Source organism: Protopterus annectens, chromosome 5.part0 (assembly GCF_019279795.1).
Source record: "Protopterus annectens isolate FY-2018-M chromosome 5.part0, PAN1.0, whole genome shotgun sequence".
NCBI classification, from domain to species: domain Eukaryota; kingdom Metazoa; phylum Chordata; order Ceratodontiformes; family Protopteridae; genus Protopterus; species Protopterus annectens.
This window is the reverse complement of record NC_056735.1, coordinates 1,049,903,400-1,049,919,538: the sequence shown is the minus strand read 5'-3', so window position 1 is coordinate 1,049,919,538 and position 16,139 is coordinate 1,049,903,400.

The following is a 16,139-nucleotide window of genomic DNA, read 5'->3' as shown; positions in this document are numbered from 1 at the left end:
TAGGATCCTCTTTGTGAGGTACCTTTGCAGCCTCTTCAGTTGTTGCAGGTGTTTAGTAAGGTACATGCCAAATGGGGCATTGTATTCAATGATTGGCCTAATGAGGGAATGAGGAAGAGGAGAGGGAGACAATGACCACTTTCTTCCTGGATGCAAAACCCTTAGTAATGAGATGTGCCATATAGCAGGACTTTCTGACCACAGCGGCAATGTGGTGGTCAAAAAAGAGGTTACTGTCCTCCAGTTCTTCCATGATTCTGTCTTCCGGTCTCAGCCCTCCAGCTGACTGACTGCAAAAAAGAGTAACGGTCCTTTATTTATACACAAAAATAATTTTTGTTTACAAAATATTTATATATTTACAAATACAAGTGTGTGTATATATATATATATATATATATATATATATATATATATATATATATATATATATATATATACACACACACACACACACACACACACACACACACACACACACACACACACACACACACAAATCTGTTGACACAATCATACTAATTTTCATCCGTGTTAGATCCCCACACTTTCTTCCATAACCACCATCTGATTTTAATCTTGTTATTAAAATCCATTAGCCATTAAACATAATTAATTTATTCTTTCATTCTATACAATCCATATAACATAAAATAACTTTTTATCTATTCTTTTAACATATTATTTACTTCTATTCTTATAATATTCATATTGAATCATATCCATGTTTATTTTATCCACTTCCTTTATATAGCTTTAACAAATCTTCTTTACATAGTTTTCCCCATAACTTTTTTTACTCTTTTACATTTTTAAAACACATGTTCTGTAGCTTATTCTTAATGACAATGTAAACATTCTATCACTTTTCTTCTTATATGGCATATTCCTTTTACTGGCAATTTATCTATTACCAGTCTCCACAAAATATCTTGACATTCTACTTTCAAATTATACCATTTGATTTTTATTTTTATAGGTTTAATTTGTTTTTATCTGTTAGATTTTCCCATGGTTTTATGTAGCAATGTTTTAACATTTCATTCTTATACCATACTTTTCTTTTTCTATATCATCAATTTTTATTTTCAATAAAAATATTTTTCTTGGTAACATTTTATATTGTCATTTATACACTCTTTCTCTTTTACTGTTTTTTATCATACCCAAAAATGCATCATACTTATTTTTATGCAGTTTTACTACTAATCTCTCATCTTTTTTATTTATCCACTTTAACACTTTGTACAAATTTAATGAAGCAGCATATACCACTGGGTTAATTAATCCTAAATCTCCTTATTTTATTTACATAAAAAACTCCTCTTTTCACTGAGTTTAATCTAGAACTCCGTTTGAATGAAAAATTACCAGCAAGAAATCCTTTTCAAATACTGCTGGCAAGTTAAATACACTTGTTTAATATGCTATTTTCCCACTAGTACTGAATTTATCAAAAAAGCCTTTTATCTGAATGATAATTCATATGTTCGACTAAAAGACAGGTTTGTTTTATTTTTTTCTATTGTTTTTTTTTTCTCATTGAGTTCTATTTACATCTTTAGTCCCAAATTTTAAAACTAACACAGAAATTTCTTTCACTGTAAAATACGTACCTGCGATCTTTATTACAGCACCTAAACTTTTCTCTTGATCATCTCTAGACATTGATTTGTGCAAATTATTACTTCTTTTATCCACATTTTTTTGCAATTATTATAATGTCATCTGCATATGTTAACAAAACTGGAATTCTTAACCCTTCAGGTGTTGTATACTGTGCCTCCTTCATTTTGTAATATATTTCACATACTATCACATTCATAACTAATGCAAAGAGTACATAACTCATTGGACATCCCTGTCTTACATCACTCTTCATATTTACCTCTTGGCTTAACCAGCCATTTACAAGTATTTTTACTTTATTACTACCATACACTGCCATAAGTAATTCCCTTAATTTCTCACTTATATTATATTCTTTCATTATTACCCATAAGATTTCATGTCCAATAGTGTCAAATGTCTTATTAAGGTCACATCACAAGTTTTGCTTCTTCTTTTCTGTTCATAATATCATCCACAATTTCTCTATCATTAATAATTCTTGACAGCCCTTCCCCTTTATACTGTATATGCTATTTTCCATAATATTTTCCATTTTAGTTTCAAATTTTTTTTGTATTATTTTAATAAAGATTGCATAATCATTGTTATTCAATACTATTGGTCTCTGTTTTTTAATTGTCTTCTATCTTCCTTTTCCATATGAATTAAGTATTCCACTACATAATTCTTTATACATAAAACCTCATTTAATCATTCATTCCAAATCTTTAAAAAAAATGCTGCCAATCCCTTAATTTTTTATACATTTCATATCCTATTCCTTCTTGGCCTGTGGCTGAATCTATATTTACTTATCCTAATACTTTATCTAGCATATTTAAATAAATCTTCATTTTCAACTCTTTATTCTCTTTTTCTGTTAACTTTTTTACTTTCCATGCTTTTTACTACCTTCTTTTTTCTTTAAGCATTTATTACACATATTGTTATGCAGTATTCATAATCTTTTCCTGAGTTTTTTCTATCTCTCTTTTTACATTTTTTTTATTTCCCTCATTACCCTACCATCTTCCTTTACTAATCTGCTTAAGTAATTTGATATTTTTTCAAATTTTCCTTATAAAAATATATTTGCTTATGTAGACATTCTTGTATTCTTTTGATTTCTTTCATATAATCCTTTTTCTTTGTCAAAGTACTATCATTATGTTGTAAATCTTCCAATGCTTCATTGTATGTTCTTTTATATTTTTCTTTCTCTACTTTTCTCACATCGTATTGCCAGTGTAAATAACATTCTTCATATTTTTCCTTAAATATCATCTGCCATTCAAACTATTTTTATAAAATATTCTCAAAGTACTATCATGTTTCCATAACTGTATTACTAATCTCTTTCTTTCATCATTCCATGCTTTCTCATTTATCTTTTTTATTCATTTGCTTATTTTATGTATTCATTGTTTTCCTTTATCTCTAGCCGTACTGCAAGATGATCAGACAATCCTGTTTCAACTACCTCCTCTTCTCCTATAACTAAACCTTCTGATATTATAAAATAATTTATTTCAGTTTTAGACATCCAAATTTTGTAAGTCCATGAATTTCTGTCCCAATGTTTTTAACTTACCACATATTATAACTCCTAACATTTTTCTTATATGATTTTCTTTCTTTTTATGCTTGCCTCTTAAATCACAGTTAAAGTCTTCTGTTATTATAATATTCATATTTATCACTACAGTCTAAAATCTGATGAACTAAGCTTTCCCTTTCTTTACAATTAATATATGTAGATAAAGTTATAATTCTATATACTTGTTCTTTCCATTTTAAATCTACAATGGTTAATCTTCCCATTTTGTTCATGTTACATCTAATATCTTTACTGTATTCTACATAATATGGCTATTTCAGAGCATCTCTCATTTCCCAAATTCCAGATTATCTTTCCTTCCCACAGTTTATCTGTTTGTTCTGCGTGAGTCAATAAACTCCATGTAGGCTTCATGCAGAGCCTACACAGAGTACATGGGTTTGTGTGAGGGTGCATGGCATGCAGCAGTGCACAATGCATATTAATGTGGTACAGTGTGATTAAGCTACATTTCATAGCTCGCAACAGTGTTGCTGGCTGTGAACCCTTATAATAGAATATGGATGGCAATTCCATGTAAAGAAGAGCATCTACAGTGCACAGATTTGCATGGAAGTCTACAACAATCATCGGGGCTTTACACATAGTGTTACTTTGTCAGTGAATGAGTATAGCAATTCCATGTAAAGAAGAACACCTACCATGCTTGGATTTGTGCACAACGCCACAGTAATCACCAGGGATTTTACAAATAGCTGTCATTCTGTTAGTGTAACACATCTGCACACAGGTCAACTTAATCGGAGAACAAATAACCAGTAATAGGGACATATTTGGCATATATGTCACATAGAAATATGTTAGAATGTAACACTCACAGCTTCTTAGAGTGAGAAATATGGACAAAGCCATAATAATGCGGTGCTAAAGGGACAGAAATAGGGACAGATTTTCAATATTACACTGACAAGATAGAATATACAGGTTGTACATTAGCATGAACTTTCTGAAGAGCATGAAGTTTGAAACTCAAATGTCAGTCATCAGTTTCTGACTGCACTCTGCAATGACATACCAATGATTTTCCAGGAATAAAAAAGTTTATGAGGAAAAGATGACAAATATGAGACAAAAACTGGGTATTCTGCACAGATCAGGAGAGTTGAAAGGTATGCACTCAAATGAATGTAATATTGAGTCACATCAGTCCATAGAACATCCCAGTGATATAGCAGAAAGCCACATATTTGTTAAGGAAAACATTTGGACAGCCTGGGAATATTTGAACAGTTGAGAGATATGAATGTAAAGTATATGGTCCAAACACAGTACAGGACAGTGTACATACAGTGCAGAGTATTGTGATATCCCATTCCTGGCATTCTGTACTGAAGCTCTGCTAATGATCTGTAACAGGGCATGGGACTGCCAAGTAAAATGATCATCAAGGTGAAGTGTGTGTATTGAATAGGGACATGAATTGTAGGAATGAACACAGGGAAAGCATACAAGTGAAACTCCCACATGTACAGCTGAGGAGGGCATGTCAGTTGAATATGGTTGTAGCAGCAAGTACATATCAATATGGTAAAGTATGGACTGTACAGTGAAAATGTGTTGTTTTTGACTGTCATACAATGTGGCATAACAATGGGGAGGATGTCTGTGCAAGATAACCATCCTTACCTGAATAATGAAGAGGACATCTATCAGGGCTCTGACATACAATTATGGTAAGGTGCATATTGGGAAGTGTGTAAAATGATAAACCTGAATATGAGTGTACCCTCAGCAGAGGTCTCCAGCAAGGTGGCCACAGGTAAAGGATCATGACAAACATTACAAGAACCAGCCACAATCATGGACAATATCAGAATAATACCACCAATAATCCCATGTCTCTGAGATAACATATGTGATGTGGAGTAATAGGTTCATAGGTAAGTACTAGGCTATCTGCCCAAGGGCATTTATAAGCCTAGCCAGAATGTGTTGGCTATCGCCACCCCCTTAGATTAGTTCCCTGTGCCTCTGTATGAACCTGCACACACACACTTGACAACTATTAGGATACATCCATACTGTATGAGGCTAACCACACACACTGTCCTGGTACTGTAATGCCTGCAGGAGGTGTTAGGAGGGACACTGCTATACCCTTATGTGATAGTATGGTTAATACAGGCTAATTACCTTGTGTGCATAGCATATATGTATGGCAGAATTCACACTGTTATGAATGATATACATGCCATTAATGTTGTCAAACACCTTTGTATTAATTAGGCGCAGTGCAACTAAACTATGTTTCATGGCTTGCAACAGTGTTGCTAGCTGTGGTAATGCCTTGACCTTTTCAAGTTCCACATGATGATACTGTTGTCATCATGCATGCCCTTGATGACCTCTTTAAGGACATCTATCATAAGCTGAACAGGTAGCACGCATGCATCTGGTGTAACAACTCTCTGAGGCCAAGAACACTGCATCAATAGACCCAGACAATATCTCAGGATGCCATCTAAATATCATGAAACATGGAATTCCTATTTAACTGTAGCCTCCAAACAGGCTTCATGCATCATGAATGGGGAACAGCAACAGTCATCCTTCTGCACAAAGGTGGCCCATCTACAGACCTAAAAACTACAGGCCCATAAATCTCACTAGTCTTATACGCAAAGCCATGGAAAGAATTATCATAGAAATGATCAATAGTGATATAGTAAACCTCCAGACACAGGACCCAGCCCACTTTGGTTTCATCAAAGGCAAGACATGCCTACTCAACCTGATGGACTTCTTTGAGAAGGTCACCAAAGCAATGGATGAGGGCAAAATGGTTCACACTGCCTACCTTCACCTGGCCAAGACATTTGACACAATATCCCACTCAAACATTGTTGACAAACTCAAGAGGTTAGGCAAAAACCTGTATATCAGCCAGTGGATTGCCAACTGCCTCACAGACAGGACCCATGAAGTTAGAATTGGGGAGTCCACCTCTACAAAGAGGTCAGTCACAAGTGGAATCTCTCAGGGATCTGTCCATGGACTGCTCCTTTTTGGCACTTACTTCTCTGAAGTCAGGGCCAATGTCAATGATGTCTGGCTGACTACATTTGCAGATGATTGCAAATTAGAAGCTATCACTGAATGCCACACTGACATAAATGTTCTCCCAGGAAGGGCTGACAGACAAACAACTGGTGTCAGAGTGATGGACTAAAAATAAATGACAAGAAATGCATAATAGTATCTATCAGGAAATTATCCACCCCTGGTAACTATCATATTGACAACACACCCCTTAGAGTTGACCTAGTAGTTATGGGCACACGTACCTAGCTTTTGACGATCATGTGTCTACAGTAGTGAGGAAATAATTCTATGTTGGCAAATTATAAACAAAGGTATGGCATCTAGGTCAAAGGAAGTCATTGTTCCACTGTATTCTGCATTCATCAGCACCATCGAGTACAATGTCCCCTTTGGTATGTACCTAACCAGGCATATCCAACAATTGGAATGTCCACAAAATTTCCTCACTAAAAGAATACAGGGTGTAAGTAAAATGTCCTGTGCAGACCATCTTAATGCCCTATCACTGTATTCTGCCTCCTACAGGCTTTTGAGGGGAGATCCATGCTTGGCATAAAGGGCATTGTCAGACCCCACTTTGATGGACCTCCTGCATACCCATAAAATAAACAGCACCAGAATTACCCATTCTAAAGACTTAAACCTTGCCTGTGATATAACTAGCACCTTCTGGAGAGACAGGTATGTATCCCTGAAACGACCCTGTCTCTGGAACAGGCTCTCCATCCATGTGAAGCAGAGGTCCTCCCTAATCCAATTCAAGTGCAACTTGGACAATTGGCTTGGGAACAGGAAATTCATCCCTGGTTTGGCACCTATGTGTGTAATGGACACAGGCAACCTGTAAATGATTCATCTCCTAGGGCCTGCTTGTAAATGTTTCATCTCCCAAGCCCCTGCTTACACTTATCAAGGGTATCAAGAACTTGTCTGAGATTTGGGATGCATGACTAGGTTTAAAAAGTGTCTTGTGGTCATTAGTCTAGTAAACACCTATGAACCTATTGTGCTGCACCATTAGACAGTCACATATATTCTCCAGAAAGAATACCTAGGCATGGCTAATAAGCTGTGTGACAGCGCACTGTGACAAAGGTGGTACACATTAGTTGCACATCACTGGAAGATGTGGAGGGAGGTACATGAAGAAGGGTGCATTGTACACAGTTATTGGTGTGATGAAGTCTGGGAACCATGAAGTTATTATGGCCTCTGATGTGCATGTCCTTCCATTCCCAGAAGGTGTGTTACATTAAAGGGAGTAGTCAGCACTGTGACCACATGCTGGTGGCTGTACCATTTATCCTCTACCCCAAGACACAGATCACATACATATATCGTCTGATTATAGGGTTTGATGTCCACATTATACTTGGTTGGTGTGTCTGTTTCTTGATGCAACAAATCCCTCCATGTGTCTCATCAATGCAGGTGGTGTCATGGCTGTGGCAGTAATCTCTGGTATTTGTTGATACTGTCTGTATTATACTAATATCACAGTTGGAGTCAATGATTGCACACAAGCTGTAGTCTTCAGGCAGCTGTTTGGATACAACATGTGTATGTCATCTGTGATGCCCATCACTAAACTAATGGACAGGGAGGGGCATATCAGACACCCCTGATGTACCAACCTGTTCACTGAACCTGAGATATATGTCACATCACACATTTCAATATAGTGAGATGCCACATATTCCATATACTGCTCTACCCATTTGATGATACAGCTGTTTATGAACACATATAACAGTGTTGACTGAATACCTCAGTGTGGATTTTTGTCAAATGCCTTGAGCTGTCTAAGTTCCATACAATGATACTGCTGTCATCATGCATACCCTCAATGACCTCTTTGAGGACCTCTATCAGATATAACGGACCTGATGTAGCAGTAACAACTCACATAGGTCTGTTGCACACCTGAAATATTACTAGTGTAAATGTAGAGGAGGTCCTTGATGATATGTTGGTCTACCTCACAATCAAGGAGAGTCAGAATGTCTCTATACATGTACGCATCAGGTGCTGGCCCCCCAGCTCAGGTGGATGCATGTGGATGTGCACACTTGTATGGGAACATACGGCATGTGGATGGTGTGTTGAACTGTGTATTCAACCATATCAAGAAGGTGTATGTGCTGCATCATACCATATGTGATCTGTAATGTTGTCACACCACATTGATTCTGTGTGATAGGCCTGAATGAAGGTAAGATAGTGCATACAGCCTATTGTGATCTGGCCTAGGGTTTTGAAACAATCACACATGCAGGTATCATTCAGAAAAACACTTAGCTAAGGATTAAACCTTACGTCAGTTGATAGTAAATGATTGGCTCACTGACAGAACAAATCATGTGAAAGTTGGTGAATCGACCTGTACCAGTAAAATTGTCACCACTGGCAAACCCCAGGGATCTGTGCTTTGCCCTTCACTGCTTGAATTGTATTTCTTGACAGTTCAGGCTAAAGTATATAGCCTTTCCTTACCAACTTTGCTGATTCTTACATATTATATAGAATCGAGTCCACCAATGGTGATAACATAGTACAGGAGGAGCTAACACACGAATGAATAGTGAAAAAGGCACATGATCTACAAATAAATGCAGAAATGTGTGTTTGAAACTTGTCCATCTGAAAAGTGGATTTCCATGTTAATCACAGCATTGACAACAGTCCTGCTATGCAGAAACCCAGTGATGCAAGCACTAGGAACACATTTAGATAGCAATCTGAACTCTGACAATCAACTGTCCACACTGCTGTTGAAAGCCTATGTTGTGCACAGCATAAGCACACCATCATATTGATATCTTAGGACTGTATTACAGCACTCAACAGCACTGTAGTCAAACCTCATTACAGCACTAATAGAGTATAATGCTGTTTTTTAAATGTACCTCACCAGAGACATGCAGCAGCTGGTAAGACCACTGGGCTTTCTCAGTAAAATAACACAGGGCTGACATACCATGCCATGATGTATGTAGATAGATTGAAAGCCATGTCACTGTAAATTTTATTGCATAGGATGAAGTGACTTCTGTCTGCCCCCCAGGCCAGTCTCTGACCATGCCCTGGTGGGAGTACTGCATATCCAAAATGTGATATAGCTGATGACATCAGCATTTTCTGTTGAGAAAATGACCGTGTCCCACATGCTAGTGTAAAATGCTCTATGTAATATCAAGCAACAGCTCACACACACACAGTTGACTGCAATGAGCCTACCTAAGTACACAGACTACAGAACGCAGTACTTTATGCAAGCTCCACAGCTCAAGTCTGACTTGGAGTGTGTCAGACAACAGTTTATATCTGATGACATCAGCAGTGCTTGTTGAGGAAAATATAACAGTGTCCCACATGCAGGCATAAAATGCTGTCTGTAATATCAAACAACAGCTCACACAGTTGACTGCAGTGACAATAGAACTCCTGCCTAAGTACATGGAATACAGAACACAATACGTTACACAAGCACCATGGCACAATTCTGATTTATATAAGAGTGCATATGAACTTATAGTAGATGATATCAGCAGGTGTTGTGGAAGAGAAGAGGTGGGGAGGCCTATATGAAATGGATGTGTAGCCATGAGCAGGTATCAATATACTGGCAATGTATGTAATTGGAGAAGTAATTGTAGGATAAATACATCTGCTGTCTAGGTGCACACACACACACACACATACACACACACACACACACACACACACACACACACACACACACACACACACACAGTTGACTGCAGTGAGAAGAGAATCCCTACCTAAGTCCTCAGACTACAGAACACAGTACTTCACCACAAGCGCCACAGCACAAATATCATTTACACACAAGTGCAGGTGAACTGATAATAGATGACATCAGCAGGTCACGTGGGAGACAAGAGGTTGGGAAGCCTGTATGAAATGGATGAGCAGCCATGAGCAAATATCAAAATACTGGCAATCTATGAAATTGGAGAAGTAACTGTAGGATACACATTTCTGCTCTGCTTTCTAGACACACAGACATACCCAGTTGACTGCAGTGAGAACAGAACCCCTATCTAAGTACACAGGCTACAGAACTTAACACAAGTGCCACAGCTCAAGCCGGTATGAAATGGATGTGTAGCCTTGAGCAAGTATCAAAATAAAATACTAGTAATTTATGTAATTGGAGAAGTAACTGTAGGATACAACAAGCACCACAGCTCAAGTCGGATTTATACAAATGTGCAGGTGAACTTATAGTAGATAACAGCAGCAGGCCATGTGGGAGACAAGAGGATGGGAGACCTATATGAAATGGATGTGTAGCCATGAGCATTTATCAAAATACTGGCAATCCATGTAATTGGAGAAGTAACTGTAGGATACACATGTCTACTCTGCTGTCTAGACACACACACACACACACACACACACACACACACACACACACACACACACACACACACACACACACACAGTCAAATGCAATGAGAACAGAATCCCTACCTAAGTACACAGACTACAGAGCACAGTACATTATGCAAGCACCATTGGCACAAGTCTGTTTTATACACGAGGGCAGGTGAACTTATAGTAGGTGACATCAGCAGACCATGTGGTTGACAAAATGTTGTGAGGCCTGCAGAGGCACATACTTTCATAGGTTCTTATCAGGTTACTAGCCTAATAGCACTGGGGTTTTTAGGAGCCTAGCTGTGTAAAAACACAAGTACCATTATTGAGCATAGTTGGACGGTCATTTTAGCAGAGCATGTTTGTAAGCAGCACCAACTGGCCCTGTCCATGAGGGACATAGGTACCAGCCCAAAGGTGATTTTACAATCACTCAACCAGTGGTCAAGGTTGTGCTTGAACAGGGTCATTGAGGAGTACTGATTCACAATCAGTGGGAGCCTATTACAGAGGAGTATGAATCATTGTGTGATATATCTCCCTGACATGTTATGTTTATGTCACAGGCTATGTTGAGAACCCTGGGCAATTATAGTTGTCCCATTTGTATTGCAGCTGTCCATCATTTACAGAAGGGCAGGGTCAGAGACCTCTCTGCAGGGCAGTCATAGGTCACCTCTCAGCAGCCTGCATGATACAAGTACAGTGACAGATATGCCAGTCTTTCCATGTATGTCATGTTTGGAGGCCTGGGACTCTCCTAGGCACAACACTGTGTTCTCCCCAATGGCTGAAGTGTCTGGTGGGGTACAAAGAGATCTGAGCATCATACTCCATTACTGGTGTGATAATGGTAGAGTACAACAGAGGTATGACTACCCTGGTCTTGGATGCGATGTCCATATGTATGATGTGTGCAATGCAGATTGTGTGTGTCACCACTATGGGCATATAGTGCTGAAAGTGTAGACTGATATCAACATGTACTCCCAAGTCTCACAACACTGTGTTTGAGCTTAGGAGGTGCTATGTATATCATAATTAGCAGGGGTACTTCATTGTCAAAGGGGACAATGAGGCATTGTATGCTGTAAGGTTCAGTCTGTGAGTTTAGTACCAATCATTTGTCTCTGTTAGCCCCTTCTGCAATATATTACCATCATTAGGGGAATCTGTATGAGTGTGTACAATTAACAGTCATCTCCAAATGTTGCAAACCACAGGCCACCTACTGTTGGCTGTGCTTCAGGGAAATAGTTTCCACACAGTTGATGGCCAAACACAGGTCCTTGGGGTATTTCATTGATAAGCAGCTAGTGGGGGGAACGCAGTCCTAACTTTGAGACTGTGTGTTCTCTTGGTGAGCCAGTTGGCTATCCAGTTAGTACTGTATGGCTTAATTCCCAGATGGCACATTTTCACTATGAGACATGAATGGGGATATTGACAAAGGCCTTGGATAACTGATAACTGAGCATAAGTGGCATGTCCTGTTATCTGTCATCCAGGTCTTTGGAGTAGTCAGTATCAAAGAAGTCCACAAGGTTCAATAGACAAGATTTATCCTTGACAAACACAACATGAGTTGACTGAAGTGGGTTGAAGGTCAACTATGTCCCTGTGGATAAGGCCCATGTTGATCCCTTCCCCAGCCATGTAGACAAGGCTTGTTAGGTTTATGGGTCAATTGGTGTAGTTTTGCATGTTACCAGATTGATGTGCATTGCATATGACACATTTGATATTACTTTCTGTACTGTAGGTGATATATGTGTGGAAAAAGTACTGAGAAAGCAGGGTTATAGTGCCTGGGGTGGGGGGCAACACATGGCTGTATTGTAAATGTGTGACATACTGTATGAGGGTTTTCATTTTTAATTTTTCCACGTGTAATGTCATTTCTTACATGAGAAATGGACAATAAACAGCAGTGATATTTAATAATATGTAGTTTTCCATTGCTCAACAATTAGCAAAGTGTATATGCATGCAAAATTCACCTGTTTGAGAACTGCTTAGCAGTCTGACAGTTATGACTGATTCTATGAAACACACCTGCTACTTATCGGACTCTGTGGCAGTATGTGTTAATGCAGTGATACTGGGTTTGAATCCTTCTCTCTCTCTCTCTCTCTCTCTCTTTTTTCTTCTTTTCCAGTGTTTGCATGCTGTGCCACTCAGCACAAACATGGGAATGGAGGAAAATGAATGTCAGGTGTGGCTGTGTTTATTTGGTTTGTGTGAAGCACAATAGTGTGCAAATTGGAGCCCAGGGAGCAGACAGGATCCAGACAGCCAAAAATAGAAACTGGATGCATTCAATTAATACTAATGGACATTGCACAAACCCGCTAAGAACAGCTTAGCTGACTGCTGTTAACAGTGAGACCTTAAGAATGAAAAGTAATAGGAAATATCATGTAACTAATCATGTGGCAGCAGGTGTAAGTGTAGGGCTGGAGTACAGATAGTCCTGGGTTCTAGCACAGGGTGTGCAACCTTTGTTTTACTGCTGTGACACTGCAGTTTATAGCAATGAACTGTGACACAGAGAAGTATTTCTTAACCTTGTTGTGGCAACAGCTGTAAATGTAAGACTGCTATACACATGGTCCTGGGTTCAAATACAGCATATTCCTTACACTTTTACTGTTGTTACACTTCCCATTAAAGTCACTCTCACTTATAACACTTGACATAGTGTAGCTGGTATTAATTATATGCATGAGGGCTGAGGCACTAATACTGTGTCAGTTATTTCTTTATTTATTTATGTATTATCACATTTATTATCAAATGTATAACTGTGGGTATACTGTGTACTATGTTATTGTAACTATATTTATGCTCTCTGGACTGGAATGGCCTTCACATTTGACTAACACACTTACACAACTGCCCGTACATCGAATAACTTTGAAATTGCATTGCTTGCCACTGTTGTGCACTGCTTAGGAATCCGCAAACAGGTATATCTAGCATGTTTATACACTTTGATAACCATTACCCAAACCTGCTGCTACTCTCACTATGGAAATGTATATATTATGCTGTGTTTCTGCTGTTTACTCTCCACTTCCTTTGTATCACATGAAAGTACATGAAGAAACATTACAAAGTGAGGGCCATATCTAACTGCATGTCATATATTTAAAATACATGCATGTGTTGGCACCCCCCACACGCACAAATCTGGGGTCTCAGTACTTTTTTCACACATATATCAACCACACTACAAAATGTGCTATCAAATGTTGTGTGCTATGAAATGCACATCAATCTGGTAACATGCAGAACTACAACTACTAACCCATATGCCTAAAAAGCCTTATCTGCACAGCTACTGCAGGAATCAGCATGGACCATATCCACAAAGACAGAGGTGACCTTCAGCATACTTGACCCTACCCATTTTGGGTTTGGCAAAGGTAGATCTTGCTTACTGACCTTTGTGGACTTCTTGGTACTGACCCCAAAGTCCTGGATGAGGGATAACAGGACATACTGCCTATGTTGAGTTTTCCAAGGCCTTTGGACACTGTTCATGTCTCATAGTGAACATTTCCCATCTGGGAATCAGGTTATACCATGCTACAAGGATAGCCAACTGGTTCAATGACAGAACACACACACTCATAGTTGGGGACTTCACCTCCACCACTAGCCCACTCACCAGTGGAATACCATGAGGATCTGTGCTGGGTCCTCACCTGTTTGGGAAATACTTCCCTAAAGCTGAAAACAACACTGACCAGTAAAACCAAAGTAGTTAATCAATAAAACTCTCTCTAGTGCCTCGGCTCAAAGCCTTTCAAGAGTACAAAAACATTTCAAAACACCATCTATAAATACTAATTCCTAATGAGCAATCAAAAGATAATTAGTATTAAATAAGCACCTTCCAATTACATTCAGAAGTTAACCACTTGGGCATCAGAGTGTCATACTTCTGAATAAATACAGTTTCCTTATAAAGCAGCTTATTCTTTAATTGTTCGACATTATTATATTTAACTTTTTCTAAAATAGTTCCTTTTAAACAATTATTATTTCCACCATGATGAGACATATAGTGAAGGGCTATTGGACTTTCAATTCTATTATTTTTAATATCCCTGAGGTGCTCCTGTAGTCTAACCCTAAACGACCTTTTCGTCTTCCCTATATAAAATAAACCACAAGAGCATCTCAGGACATATATAACACATTCTGTAGTACAACAAAAGGTGTCATCGACTGTAAACTTAACATTATTAATCTTATCAAAACAATTAATTATATGTTTACAGACAGAACAACTTCCACATTGAAAGGTCCCAAAATTCTTAAACCCCTTCACCCTCTTAACTCCAGGGGTAGCATAACTATTGTGAACAACCATATCTTTAATATTCCTACTCCTTGCATAAGAGATTCAGGTCTTGAAAATTCTTCAAAAATCCCCAATAAAACCTGATAATATCTACCATTCTTTCCATAAGCACAGTGTACATGTTTACAAAATAAATCTTATTACCAAAAGTATCACTTTTATCTTTATTTGCCAAGCCCTCCATTATTTTTCTTGTCTTTATTACTTGTTGCCTACCAGATGCCAATCTGCACCAGGCATCATTCACAAAAGACAAATCATAACCTGCCTGCCTAAACAGTTCACAAGTTACATGTACCTCCCATTCTAGCTCTTCAGGGACATTACACAATCTACTAATATGGAACAGTTCCCCATAAGGCAAAGCCTTCATTAAATGTGGTGGATGGCAGCTTTTACCATCCAAAAAATGTAAATCATCTCCAAATTTCCTATGTCCCTGGTTTTAATACCATTCTTCACAGAGTCTTCCAAAATCAAATAAAAAAATACTTTTTCCCCAGACTGAACTGCATCAAACTGTAAATTAAAAACATTATGTCGTAAGTCATTTAAAAAGGAATCAACCATATCATGACCTCCTTCACATAAAAAAATCAAATCATCTATATATCTGAAATATTTCACAACATAAGTCCTAAAAAAATTTAAATGATACAAAAACTTGCACTCAAGCAAACCCATAAAGAGGTTTGCATATATGGAGGCAAATGGTGCCCCATGGATGCCCCCTTAATTTGATGATAATTTTCTTATCAAACTCAAAAAAAATATTTAACAAAGAAAAATGTACCAAATCCATCAACTAATTTGAAAAGGGACTATCCTCTAAAAACACTCGTAATGCTTACAAACCCCATTGGTGTGGAATATTTGTGTAGAGGCTCTTCACATTCATAACCAACCAGAAGCTATTTCTTGTCCACTGTAAATTGTTCACTTTTTCTAAAAAACAAAACTATCTCTAATATATAACTCTAATTTAACTGCTACTGGCACCAAATATTTATGCAAAACCAAACCCATACTATGCAAAAAATAGTTCATAGCTGAAACAATCGGTCAGCCTGGTCGGGTATATATATTCTTGTG